This window comes from Hyperoodon ampullatus (genome assembly GCF_949752795.1).
Source record: "Hyperoodon ampullatus genome assembly, chromosome: 5".
In the NCBI taxonomy this organism is placed as follows: domain Eukaryota; kingdom Metazoa; phylum Chordata; class Mammalia; order Artiodactyla; family Ziphiidae; genus Hyperoodon; species Hyperoodon ampullatus.
In genome coordinates this window covers 3,426,909-3,439,520 of record NC_136918.1, presented here as the reverse complement: position 1 = coordinate 3,439,520, position 12,612 = coordinate 3,426,909, and the positions used below count along the sequence as shown (strand labels likewise).

At 38.4% G+C, this 12,612-nt stretch overlaps 1 protein-coding gene across 2 annotated transcripts in view; it reads right to left on the bottom strand.

The window, feature by feature from the left end:
- Positions 1-12,612, bottom strand: part of PPP2R3A (protein phosphatase 2 regulatory subunit B''alpha) — a gene marked incomplete at its 5' end in the record, with an annotated part of 158,547 nt that overhangs the window by 101,589 nt on the left and 44,346 nt on the right. The window lies entirely within an intron of this gene.

Genomic DNA, 12,612 nt, shown 5'->3' with positions numbered 1-12,612 from the left:
ACGTGGGTGTACAAATATCTCTTTGAGATTCTGTTTTCAATTCTTTTGGATGTACACCCAGGAGTAGTATTGCTGATCATATGGAACTTCCATATTACTTTCCATAGTGGCTGTACCATTTTACATTCCTACCAGTATTCCAATTTCTCCACATCCTTACCAACACTTAAAAAAAAAAAAAGTAACCATCCTAATGAGTGTGAGGTGGTATCTCATTGTCGTTTTGCTTTGCATTCCCCTGCTTATTTAATGATGTTGAACATCTTTTCATATGCTTATAAGACGTTTTATTTTTTTATTTTTTTTGTGGTACACGGGTCTCTCACTGTTGTGGCCTCTCCCGTTGTGGAGCACAGGCTCTGGACACGCAGGCTCAGTGGCCATGGCTCACGGGCCCAGCCACTCCGCGGCATGTGGGATCTTCCCGGACTGGGGCACAAACCCATGTCCCCTGCATCGGCAGGTGGACTCTCAACCACTGCGTCACCAGGAAAGCCCATGTTTTATCTTCTTTAGAGAAATATCTACTCAAGTCCTTTGCCCATTTTAAATTCAGGGTGTTTGCTGTTGTTGTTATTGAGTCACAGGAGTTCTTTATATAGTCTGGATAGTAACCTCATCAGATATGTTTGCAAATATTTTTCCATTCTGTAGGTTGCCTTTCACTGTACTGTTTCTTTGTTGTGAAGGCTTAAAGTTTGATATAATCCCATTTGTCTATTTTTGCTTTTGTTGCCTGTGCTTTTGGTGTCATATCCATAAAATCATGGTCAAATCTAATATCGTGAAGTTTCCTCTATGTCTTCTTCGAGGAGTTTTATAGTTTCAGGACTTATGTTTAGGTCTTTAATCCATTTTGAGTTAATTTTTCTATATGGTGTAAGATACATTCTAACTTCTTTCCTTTGCATGTGGATATCCAGTTTTCCCAGCTCCATTTGTTGGGGACTATTGTTTCCCCATTATTATTCTTGGCAACCATGTTGAAGATCATTTGACCATATAAGCAAGAATTTATTTCTGGGTTCTCTATTCTGTTCCATTGGTCTGTATATCTGTGTTTATGCCAGTACCATCGTGTTTTGATTGTTGTGTCTTTGTAATATGTTTTGAGTCATAAAGTGTGAGGCTTCCAGCTTTGTTCTCCTTTCTCAGGATTGTTTTGGCTATTCCAAGTTCTAAAAATTCCATATGAATTTTAGAATTGTGTTTTCTATTTCTGCAAAAAATACCATTGGTATTTTTAGACGACTTTATTGAGGTATAACTGATATACAGAAACTGCACCTATTTAATATACACAATTTGATGAGTTTGGACACATGCATACACCTAGGAAACCATCAGTGCAATCAAGGTAATAGACATATACTTCATCTCCAGCACTTTCCCTGTGCTGCTTTTTTTGTTTCTTTTGTTTGTTTTTTAGTAAGAATACTTAACATGAGACCTACCTTCTAACAAAATTTTAAGTGCACAATACAGTATTGTTAATGATAGGTGCTATGTTGTACAGCAGATCTCTAGAACTTATTTGTCTTGGATAACTGAAACTTTATAACCAATGAACAACATCTCCATGATTCCACTTATATGAGGTATCTAAAATAGTCAAACTCAAAGAAGCAGAGAACAGAAATAGTAGTTGCCAGGGAATGGGGGAATGGGACCATTGGGATTTTGATAGAGACTGCATCAATCTATAGATGGCTTTGGATAGTATGGGTATTTTAAAATAGTAAGTCCTTCAATCCATGAACATGGAATGTCTTTCCATTTATTTGTAAGAGTTTTTTTTTTAAAACAGGAAAAATTAAACAAAAGTTAAATGTGTATACATGGGAGAGACCCAGGAAAACTGAGTAACTAGCCCAAATGGCCAAAGCCCTTACCTTAAATGCCATCTTCAGCTAAAGACACAAGTGGATGTTGGGGGTAGTGGTTTGGGACTTCAAAGAGGAGGAAGGCAATTCACATGAAGATGGAAAAGCAAATGTTTGATAAACAAATGTTCGCTGGGCTACGCAGAGACAACAGGACACAGAGTGGACTCTGATTTCTAGGCCCTGCCCAGTTTCCCCCACCATACTTAGCCCATATTCTTTTCAGAGATCTCTGCTGACAGCTCTGTTCCAGGAACAGGTCCTCTATCTAAATTCTTTTAGGCAATTAGGAGAAGGTCAAAGTTTTTTCCTGAGTCTTTTGGGCTTTGTTTTCAGCCTGAAATAATCTACATGCCAAAGAGACATTTTGGGGTGGCAAACTTTGCTCTCCTACATGGGCTTCAGTGAGGAAGTCAAAACATGAATGGGCTATCTCACAAAAATAATTCCCACAGACTTGGAGGCAGGGGTCAAGGGCAGCTGAGATCTGGTGGCCTGCAGGAGAGCTAAGGGCTACCGCAATGAGGGAATTCCTGGGGACCTCATCCTTACTCCCCATCAGATAAAGCCTGGGACATTTGGTTATTAACAACATAAGGGAGTAATATTATGAAGAAGCTTGCTTTAGGGGTCCCTCTGGCCCCTCCTGTTTTCACGGCCCCTTCTGACTGAGTTCAGAGCCCTTGAAGTGCCTAAAAAATCCCCCAAACCCCACCACCAGGAAAATCTCTGCTGGGGTCTCCTTTCTTCCTGGAGATCCACGAGGAGAGAGGTCTGGGTATATAGGTGAGATCCTCCAAACAGTGCATGTGGATGGAAAAGAGAAGGTGTTCAAGGGCTCAGCTGTGGGAGTTCCAACATTTAGAAGTCAGGAGGATGAGGAGGGACCTTTCTGCTTTTGCCAAATTGTCGCTTTCTTAAGTTCTTCGTGGTAACATTTCTGGCTAAAGGGTGGGAACAATATGGCTGTAAGAATGTATGAGTCAATTTCTGGGCAACTTCACCATCACTGGATATAAACATTCAGCTTTTTTGGGGGGTTCTTTTAGAATGTGTAAATTGTCATCTTCAGACTGCTTTCATTTACATTTCTTCGACATCTAGTGAGAATTAACATTTTCCCACTGTTTGTCTACTAACTGTATGTCCATTATGTGATTAGTCCTGTATTTTACTTATCGTTTGGAATATAGATATTTATTTTACAAATTTGAATCAATTATTTTTTTCATTTAATTTTTTATTGAAGTATAGTTGATTTACAATATTATGTTAGTTTCAAGTCTACAGCATAGTGATTCAGTATTTTTGCAGATTATACTACACTATAGGTTATTACAAGATAATGGCTATAATTCTCTGTGCTATACAGTATATCCTTGCTACTTATTTTATACATATATACTTTTTCAGATTGTTTTCCATTATAGGTTATTAGAAGATACTGAATATAGTTCCCTGTGCTATACAGTAGGTCCTTGTTGTGTATCTATTTTATATAGAGTAGTGTACACCTGTTAACCCCAAGGTCCTAATTTATCCTCCCCACCACCCCCACCTCCTTTCCCCCTTTGGTAAGCATAAGTTTGTTTTCTATGTCCATCAGTCTGTTTCTGTTTTGTAAATAAGTTCATTTGTATCATTTTTTTAGACTCCACATATAAGTGATAGCATAGGATATCTGTCTTTGTCTGACCTACTACTTCATTTAGTGTGATAGTCTCTAGGTCCATCTATGTTGCTGCAAATGGCATTATTTCGTTCTTTTTTATGACTGGGTAATATTCCATTGTATACACATACCATATCTTTATCCATTCCTCTGTCAATGGACACTTAGGTTGCTTCCATGTCTTGGCCATTGTAAATAGTGCTGCTACGAACACTGGGGTGCATGTATCTTTTCAAGTTATGGTTTTCGTCTTGTCTGGATATGTGCCCAAGAGTGGGATTGCTGGATCATATGGTAGCTCTATCTTTGTTTTTTTAAGGAACCTCTATACTGTGTTCCACAGTGGCTGCACCAATCTACATTCCCACCAACAGTGTAGGAGCATTCCCTTTTCTCCACACCCTCTCCAGTGTTTGTTATTTGTAGACTTTTTGATAATAGCCATTCTGACTGGTGTGAGGTGATACCTCACTGTAGTTTTGATTTGCACTTCTGTAAGGGCTTTCTTTTGATTAATATTAGCATGGTATGTATATTTCCCTCCTTTTACTTTTAACCTATTTGTGTCTTTATATTTCTTTCAGGCAACGTACTATATTTGGGTCTTGGTTTTTTGTCTAATCTTTGCTTTTGGGGGTATTCACACCACTTATATGTAATGTGACTACTGATATGGTTAGGTTTAAATCTATCATCTTGCTATTTGTCCCATCCATTCTTTGTTCCTTTTTTCTTCTTCCTTTTCTGCCTCCTTTTGTGTTAACTGAGCGTTCTTTATGATTCTTTCATTTTATTTCCTTTTTTGGCTTATTAGCTATAACTCTTATTTTAGAGCTGCATCAGAGGTTACAGCATACATCTTTAATTTACTACAATCTACTTTCAAGAGATGTTATACAACTTCATGGATTATATGCAAACCATAACAATATACTTCCATTTCTCTTCTCCCAGTCTTTATGCTATTGTTGTCAAATTGTACTTAAACATATGTTAGAAACACCATAATGCACTGTTGATAGTTTCATTTAAAGAGTTACTTTTCTTCTAAAGAGATGTGAATAATAAAAAATCACATACATGTAGTTACCACTTCTGGAGTTCATTCCTTTGTGCAGATTTGCATTTCCATCTGGTATTACTTTCTTCCTTGCCTAAACAACTTTTAAAACAAACAAACAAATAAAAAACAAACAAACAAAACACATCTCTTGTAGTGCATTTCTGCCGGTGATGAATTCTTTGAGCTTTTCTATGTCCAAAAAAATCTTTAATTCACCTTCATTTTTGAACGGTATTTTCAGTGTATAGAATTCAAGGTTGATAGTTCTTTTATTTCAGTACTTTAAAGATGTTGCTCCTCTGTCTTCTGGCTTGGACTTTTCCAACACGAAATCCTCTGTCACCTTTATCTTTGTTCCACTCTATGAAATGTGACTATCTTCTCTGGCTACTTTTCAAAGTTTCTTTTTATTACTGGTTTTGAGCCACTTTATTATGATGTGCCCTAGTATAGATTTGTGTTTCTTGTGCTTTGGGCTTATTGAGCATCTTAGTTTCATGGGTTTATAGTTTTTACCAAGTACAGGAAATTCTGGGCCATTATCTCTTCAAATAATTTTCTGTCGCCCTGGAATGCAATTTCAGCACTAACTATGCAGAGTTAGTGCAGATTTCACAGGTTAAGGGCACAGTCCCCCACAAGACTCCTCTCACTTCAGACACCAGCCATAACTCTGGGGTTCCCAGGTTACCCATACTTCTGACTAACTGGCCATGAATTTGGGGGTTTCCATTATTCCTTGAGGTTCAACAACTTGCCCAAATGACCCACAGAACTGGGAACAGTAATATATTATGATTACTATTCTATTATAAAGGATACAAACGAGGACCAGCCAAATAAGAGATGCACAGGGCAAGGTCTGGGAAGGTCTAAAATGTGGAGCTTCTGTGTCCTCAAGATGTGTCACCCTCCTAGCACATTACTGTGTATCATTAACCAGGGGGAGCTCAATTGTGCTTCAGTGTCCAGACTTTTTAATTGGGTTTCATTATGTAGACATGATTGACTGAATCACTGGCCACACGACTGAATTCAATCTCCAGGCTCCCTGCCTCTTTAGAGGTCAGGCTGATATCACCTGGCTGAAAGTCTCAACCTCTAATCACATGGTCAGCCTTTCTGGCATGGGAAGCCCTCATTCTGGAACTACATAGGGGCCCACGATGAGTCACCTCATTAGTATAAACTCAGGCATGGTCCCAGGAGCCCACCATGAAAAACAAAGACACTCATCATTCGGGAAATTCCGAGGCTTTAGAAGTTCTGTCCTAGGAACCTGCGACTAAGACCTGACAAATTCTTTATTTAACAACATCCTCTCTTCCATTTATAAGTATGTTAAGTTGCTTGAAGTTAGGCCCCACAGCTCACTGATGCTCTTTTCATTTTTCTTTCCTTTTTTATGTCTCCATGTCTCATTTTGGATAGTTTCTATTCTATGTCTTCAAGTTCACTAGTCATCTCATTTGCAATGTTTAATCTGCTTTAATCTAATCTGGTACATTTTTCACCCCAGACACCTTAGTTTTCATCTCTACGAGTTCAATTTGGGTCTTTAAAAAAGTATTCAGTTTTTGATATCTGTTTTAATATACTTGTCTGCTAATTTTAACATCTGTGTCAGTTCTGAGTCAGTTTCAATTGACCGATTTTTCTCCTAATCATCAATTGTAGTTTTGTTTCTTTGCATGCCTGATGTTGCCAGCCATTTTGAATTTTACCTTTTTGAGTGCTGGATATTTTTATATTCTTTTATTTTCAAGTTTGGAATAGAATATTTTATGTTCTGGGATGCTGTTAAGTTACTTTGAAAAACCCTTTCATCCTTCTAGATGTTGCTTTTCAGATCTGTTAGACAGGACTGAGTGCTATCTAATTGAGGGCTAATTATTCCCCACTACTGAGGCAAGACTCCTATGACTACTCTACCTAAAGTGCCATGTATTATGAGGTTCTCCAGTCTGGCCGGTAGAGACAGATATTATTCTTGGCTGGCCCTATGTGACTTATGGGTACTGTTCCCTCTAATTTGGAGTAGCTCTTTCTTCAGCTTTGGTTACTTTCCTCACATATATCTGCTGATCAGTACCTCTGATGAACACTCAGGGAGGAGTTCTGAAGCTCTCTGGAGTTTTCTCTCTGTGCATTTCTTTCCTCTTTGGTGCTCCGTCCCAAGAATTCTAGCTACTTTGGTCCTTCTAGACTCTCAGCTCTGTCTCCTAAACTCAGGGAGTTCGCTGAACTCTGCCTAGGGTCCCCATCAACACACCGTGGCTTGGAAACTCTCTCAAGGCAATCATAAGGATCACTTTGCTTGTTTACTGTTTCTCAGGAATCACTATCTTTTGTTGCCAGATGTCTGGCACCTTGAAAACCATTATTTTGTATTTCTTGCCTGACGTTTTTTGTTGTTTCGGGTGGGAAGGCAAATCCAGTCCCAGTTACTTCATTTTGGTCAGAAACGGAAGATCTGGTGATTGTATATGTTAATTTTATTTCCTACTATTTTACTGAATTATTTTATTGTTTTGAGTTTTATCACTGATTCTCTTGGGTTTCCAGGTTTACTGTCACGTCATCTATGAATACTTTACTTCTTCAACCATTCTTATGCCTCTAATTGTTTTCTCTTGTACAGTATAATTACTCTAGTACAATGCTGAATAGTAATGGATATTGTGACATTCTTGCCCTGTCTCTGATCTTAATGGAAATGCCTCTAATGTTTTTCTATACTGGCTTTAGCACTAGGTATATATATTATAATCATGTTAAGAAAGTATCTCAAATACCTACTTTCTTGAGCATTTTTTAATGAATGGGTGTTAAATTCTGTCCAAAGTTATTTCAGCATCTATTGAGACAATCATAATTTTTTTCTTAGATACAACATGTGATATTAAGAAAGATCCTAATACTGAAGCAATCTTGACTTCCTGGAATAAATCCCACCAGGTTGTATGCATCTGTTTAATATTTTATTTATTACTTTTTATTATTAATCATGAATTATATTCATTCACAATTTTCTTTTTTGTACTGTGTGTACCTGGTTTATGTATCAGTTGTTTCATAGAAGGAGCTATAGAGTTTTCCTTCCTTTTCAATTCTCTGGAATAATTTATTAAGCATTAGGACTATCTGGTCTTTGAGGGTTTTGTAGAATTCCCTTGTGGAACTACCTGGGCCTGGTGCTTTTTGTGGGGTAGTTCCTTAATAAAGATCTCTACTTCTTCTAAGGAAATTACTTTGTTAAGCTTTCTAAATAAAATGGGGTCAGGCCTCCCTGGTGGTGCAGTGCTTGAGAGTCCGCCTGCTAATGCAGGGGACATGGGTTCAAGCCCTGGTCCGGGAGGATCCTACATGCCGTGGAGAAGTTGGGCCCGTGCGCCACAACTACTGAGCCTGTGCTCCACAGCCCATGAGCCACAACTGCTGAGCCAATGCACCACAACTACTGAAGCCCGTGCGCCTAGAGCCCGTGCTCCATGACAGGAGAGGCCACCACAATGAGGAGCCCTAACGCTGCAGCAAGGAGTGGCCCCCACTCGCCACCACTGGAGAAGGCCCGTGCACAGCAACGAGGACCCAACACAGCCAAAAATAAATAAATAAAATAAATAAATAAATAAAATGGGGTCAATTTTGGTCAGATGTATTTTCCTAGGAAATTTTCCATTTCAGCTAGGTTTTCAAATTTATTTCCAAATAAATTCGAGGCCTGCAAAATAGTCTTTTATGATTTTTAAAAAATTTCTTCTGTCCCTCCTTGTCATTTCTTATTTTGTCTATTAGTTCTTTCTCCTTTTTCTTGATGAAATTAGTTAATTGGTGGTCTATTTTGTTAATGTTTTCCCCATACCAAGATTTCAACTTACTGAAGTGCTACTGTTTTTTAAATTCTCTATCTCTTTGGTTTCTGATCATTATTGGGGGTGGGTGATGGGTACATGGGGGTTCAGCAGATCACTCTGCCTGCATTTGTATTTGCTCAAAATTCTCCATAATAAAAATAAGAGAAATTACATATACACATGGTATAAAATCAAGGAGTATATAAGAACTTATGATGGAAGAACCATTCTACCAACCTACCCCATCCATGCACCTTTAGGCCCACTTCTTTTGAATCGTTTATATTTTTATTTCTTTTGCTGTTTATCTCTATAATTAAACATAAAATATAATTATTTAAGTATAATTAAATACTATGTTACAATTACTTTTTTTTAATAGGCATCACTTTTTAAAATTAATTTATTTTTAAAAATTTGTTTATTTTTGGCTGTGCTGGGTCTTCATTGCTGCACTCAGGCTTTCTCTAGTTGCGGAGAGCAGGGGTTACTCTTCACTGCAGTGTGCGGGCTTCTCATTGCGGTAGCTTCTCTTGTTGTGGAGCACAGGCTGTAGGCGTGTGGGCTTCAGTGGTTGTGGCACGTGGGCTCAGTAGTTGTGGCTCACAGGCTCTAGAGCACAGGCTCAGTAGTTGTGGCACATGGGCTTAGGTGCTCCGCAGCATGTGGGATCTTCCCGGACCAGGGCTCAAGCCTGTGTCCCCTGTGTTGGCAGGTGGGTTCTCAACCACTGCACCACCAGTGAAGTCCCTACAATTACTTTTTTTTATAGCTCTATCAACTTAAGACAGTATCTATTATTCTTTGCTAGGGAAGATGAGGATTTAGCTCATTTATAAACTGTCCCACTTTATTCACCTTACCCAATATTTGAGGTTATGATTTTTAGTTCTTGTATTGGTTATCTTTGTAAACTGCAAATTATCTATTTATACATTTAATTTTCACCCCATTCATCTTAGTGCCTTAATTTCCTTTTACATAGGATGATGACTATAGCACCCCTACCCTTATTTTCTCTTCTCCCTCTTTTTCTCCTTCACATTTTGTTGGCAATATTTTGACTTTTACATTGTTCAGGTTGTTTAAATACTGTTCTGCAACGATAATAAAATTTTCTACAGTTAATCCATAGGGTGACTTTAGGTGTTATACATTAAAATATTTTACGACATTTTGACTATATAAATACTGTTGAATGCTAAGTTAAGCAGCATATAAGGAATGCATTTCATTTCTTATTGGTCCAACATCATGTCCCTTGGGGGCAATCAAAGGAGAATATTCCAGGCATTGAGGTTAGATGAACTTCTTTTTCTTACCCTCCATCAGTTGTTTATAATCATGTCACATTTCAGTTTGCTTCGTGTTTATACATGAGTGTCTTACACAGTTTTTTCATTTTTCAAGGAGTTTCTAATTGCTTTTCTTTAGCTTGTTGATACACAATGCTGCATCTTCATCATACTCTCCAGTTTCCCTGTTCTCACATGTAACAACTATCCCCTTCTACCTCCTTTTCCAGAGAAATCCCCCACCTTCTCTATTCTGGACTGGCTGTTCTTCAGTTGCCAACCTGGGACTTTATTTCACTGCTTCTCTGGATCAAATCCACTCTTTCCTGGATCTCATGCATTTCTCCTTTTTGGTTTACTTAATTTGCTGTAGAATATATTCCTGTAACTCTCTAAGAAAACAGGAGATAAACTTTCTGAATTTTTAAATGACTTTATTCTAACCTCATATCCGACTGATATACTGGCAGGATGTAGAAAGCTGAATTCAAATCCATTTCCCCAGAGTTGCCAATGAGAATCTAATACCATCCTGATTCTTATTCTTATTAAGGTGACCTGGTTTTTCTCTCTGGGGGATTCCAGTGGTTTTCTAAAATTTCAAGAGGACTTGTTTATGTATATCTTTTTTTTATTCATTGTGTTTGGCACTCAGAGGCTCCTTTCAACCAGAAGATTTATATTCTGTATATTCTGGTTCTGTGGGCAGTGACTGGAGGGAACATGAGAGGCTGGGATGGGAGGGTCACATTCTGTTTTTGATCAGATGATGGTTACACAGGCATGTTGTATTTCCCCAAGAAAGGAAACAGGAATCCCAAGGAATCCCACTGGGTTCCTGCTCTCTGAACCCATCCTATCACTCCAGTCTTTCCAATTCTCTCCATCCTGTATTATTTCCTTGATGACTCTTATATTATTTCTTTGATGATTTCCCTCTCTCCATTTTTTCCCTTCTTTCTTCCTCAGATTTCAGTTAGTTAGATGCTGAAATTCTTGAATTGGTCCTTTATGTCTTCTCTTCTGTCTCTCTCTTTCTCCCCCATCTGTGAGTTTGTGTGTGCCAGAGATATCCTTAACTTTAGTTTCCAGGCCTTATGTTGAAATTTAAAATTTTGGCACTTACATTTTAAAATTCAAACAGTTCTTTCTTGTGTCAGCATCTATTCTTGTTTTATATAATCTCCCTGAATATAGTAATTATTTTTTAAAAATGCCTTCTTAGAACAGTTTTAGCCTTACAGAGAAATTGAGAAGACAGTATAAAGTTCCCATATATCTGCACCCAGGTCCCTAATTATTAACATCTTACATAAGCATTTGCTATAATTAATAAGCCAATATTGATACATTATTATTACTATTATTCAAGGCCATACTTAATTCACATTTCCTTAGTTGTTACCTAATGTATTTTTTTCTGTTCTAGGATCTCATATTACATTTAGCTGTTGTGCCTCCTTACGCTCCTTCCGGCTAAGACAGTTTTTCAGACTTCCCTTCTTTCTGACGATGTTGACAGTTTTGATGAGTACTGGCCAGACACTATCTAGGATGTTCCTCTACTGGACTATGTCTTAACATGCTCTATTGTTTGTTAATTTGTCAGGCTGCACTTTACATTTGGGAACCAGGTAAGGAGTCAACTGGTCAACTGCTCTGTATAACAGCCTTCAATGATTCCCCATTTCTAATACTTCTCATCAGCTCTGCCAACTCCACGTTTACAGCCTCTCTGGGATCCTAACGAGCAGAGTGGAACAGAGTAGCTCCCTTCTCCACTGTAGCCCATACACAGCCCCTCGTTCCAGGCTGTGGTCTCCTAAGCCTGCTTCTGCTTTCTATCTTCAAGGAATACCACATATCTTGTGTACTGATGTTTTTCCTCCTCTGTTCCTCTATGCCATTCCACTAACTTTCATGGGTTTATTCCTTCTAAATATCTATATTTTAACTGGAGGAGTTTGGAAAAGAATGGGAGGAGAATGTATCAGTCTGTCATCTTTTACCAGAGACTCCATACATCCACTTCTTATATGAAAATAAAACTTCTCCTTACAATTAAGGGAAGGAAGTAAAAATGTCCACTAACTCATAATTTTGTTGTTTGTTCATAATTCTCTTGGTACAGCTTAATTTATATTCCTGTCAAAGCTTTTATTGAAGCTTCTGATAAAACTCAGTCAAGGTAGGTCCCCATAGGAAAAAGAATTCACCCATATGAACCTCTCAAGAAGCAATTATGTGTGGAGTCGTGGGGAGGTTAAGGGAACAAACAAGGGAGTGGAAGGCACCAGGGATGAGCAACAGAAAGATATTGTTACAATCCCTAGGGCCAAAGGGACAAGGGGAGGAACAGAGCTACAGGAGGCCAGTAGGCACTACAACTGTGGAGAAGCGGCCATCCAGCAGAAGCTGTATTATAGAGAAATACATTACTGTGCTGAAGCAAAGAGTTGGGAAGAAATGCTAACTTCTTTCTTTTCTGCCTTCCCACCTCCTGGCGGTGCTATCCATCTGCCAGACCCAACCAGAAGCTATTAGGGGAAGGGGGCCAAACAGATGCAGTTTGTAGGAGACAGAGCTGCGAATGGATTGAGCTGGTGAGGGTGAGGGGTGGCTGGAGAACTTTCACAAAACATAAATAGGAACACATAATATTGGATATTATGTATGGCGATCTTGATTAAATGTAAGAAACTATTAACAATCCTCATTCCCATGAACACTTTTTAAAGGGGAACAAAAACATGTAGCAGATGAGTCTAAGGATAATCAAGGCTACCATGCAAATTAAGACAAGCTCAAAACCCTGCACACAAAATAAATTACAACCAAACTT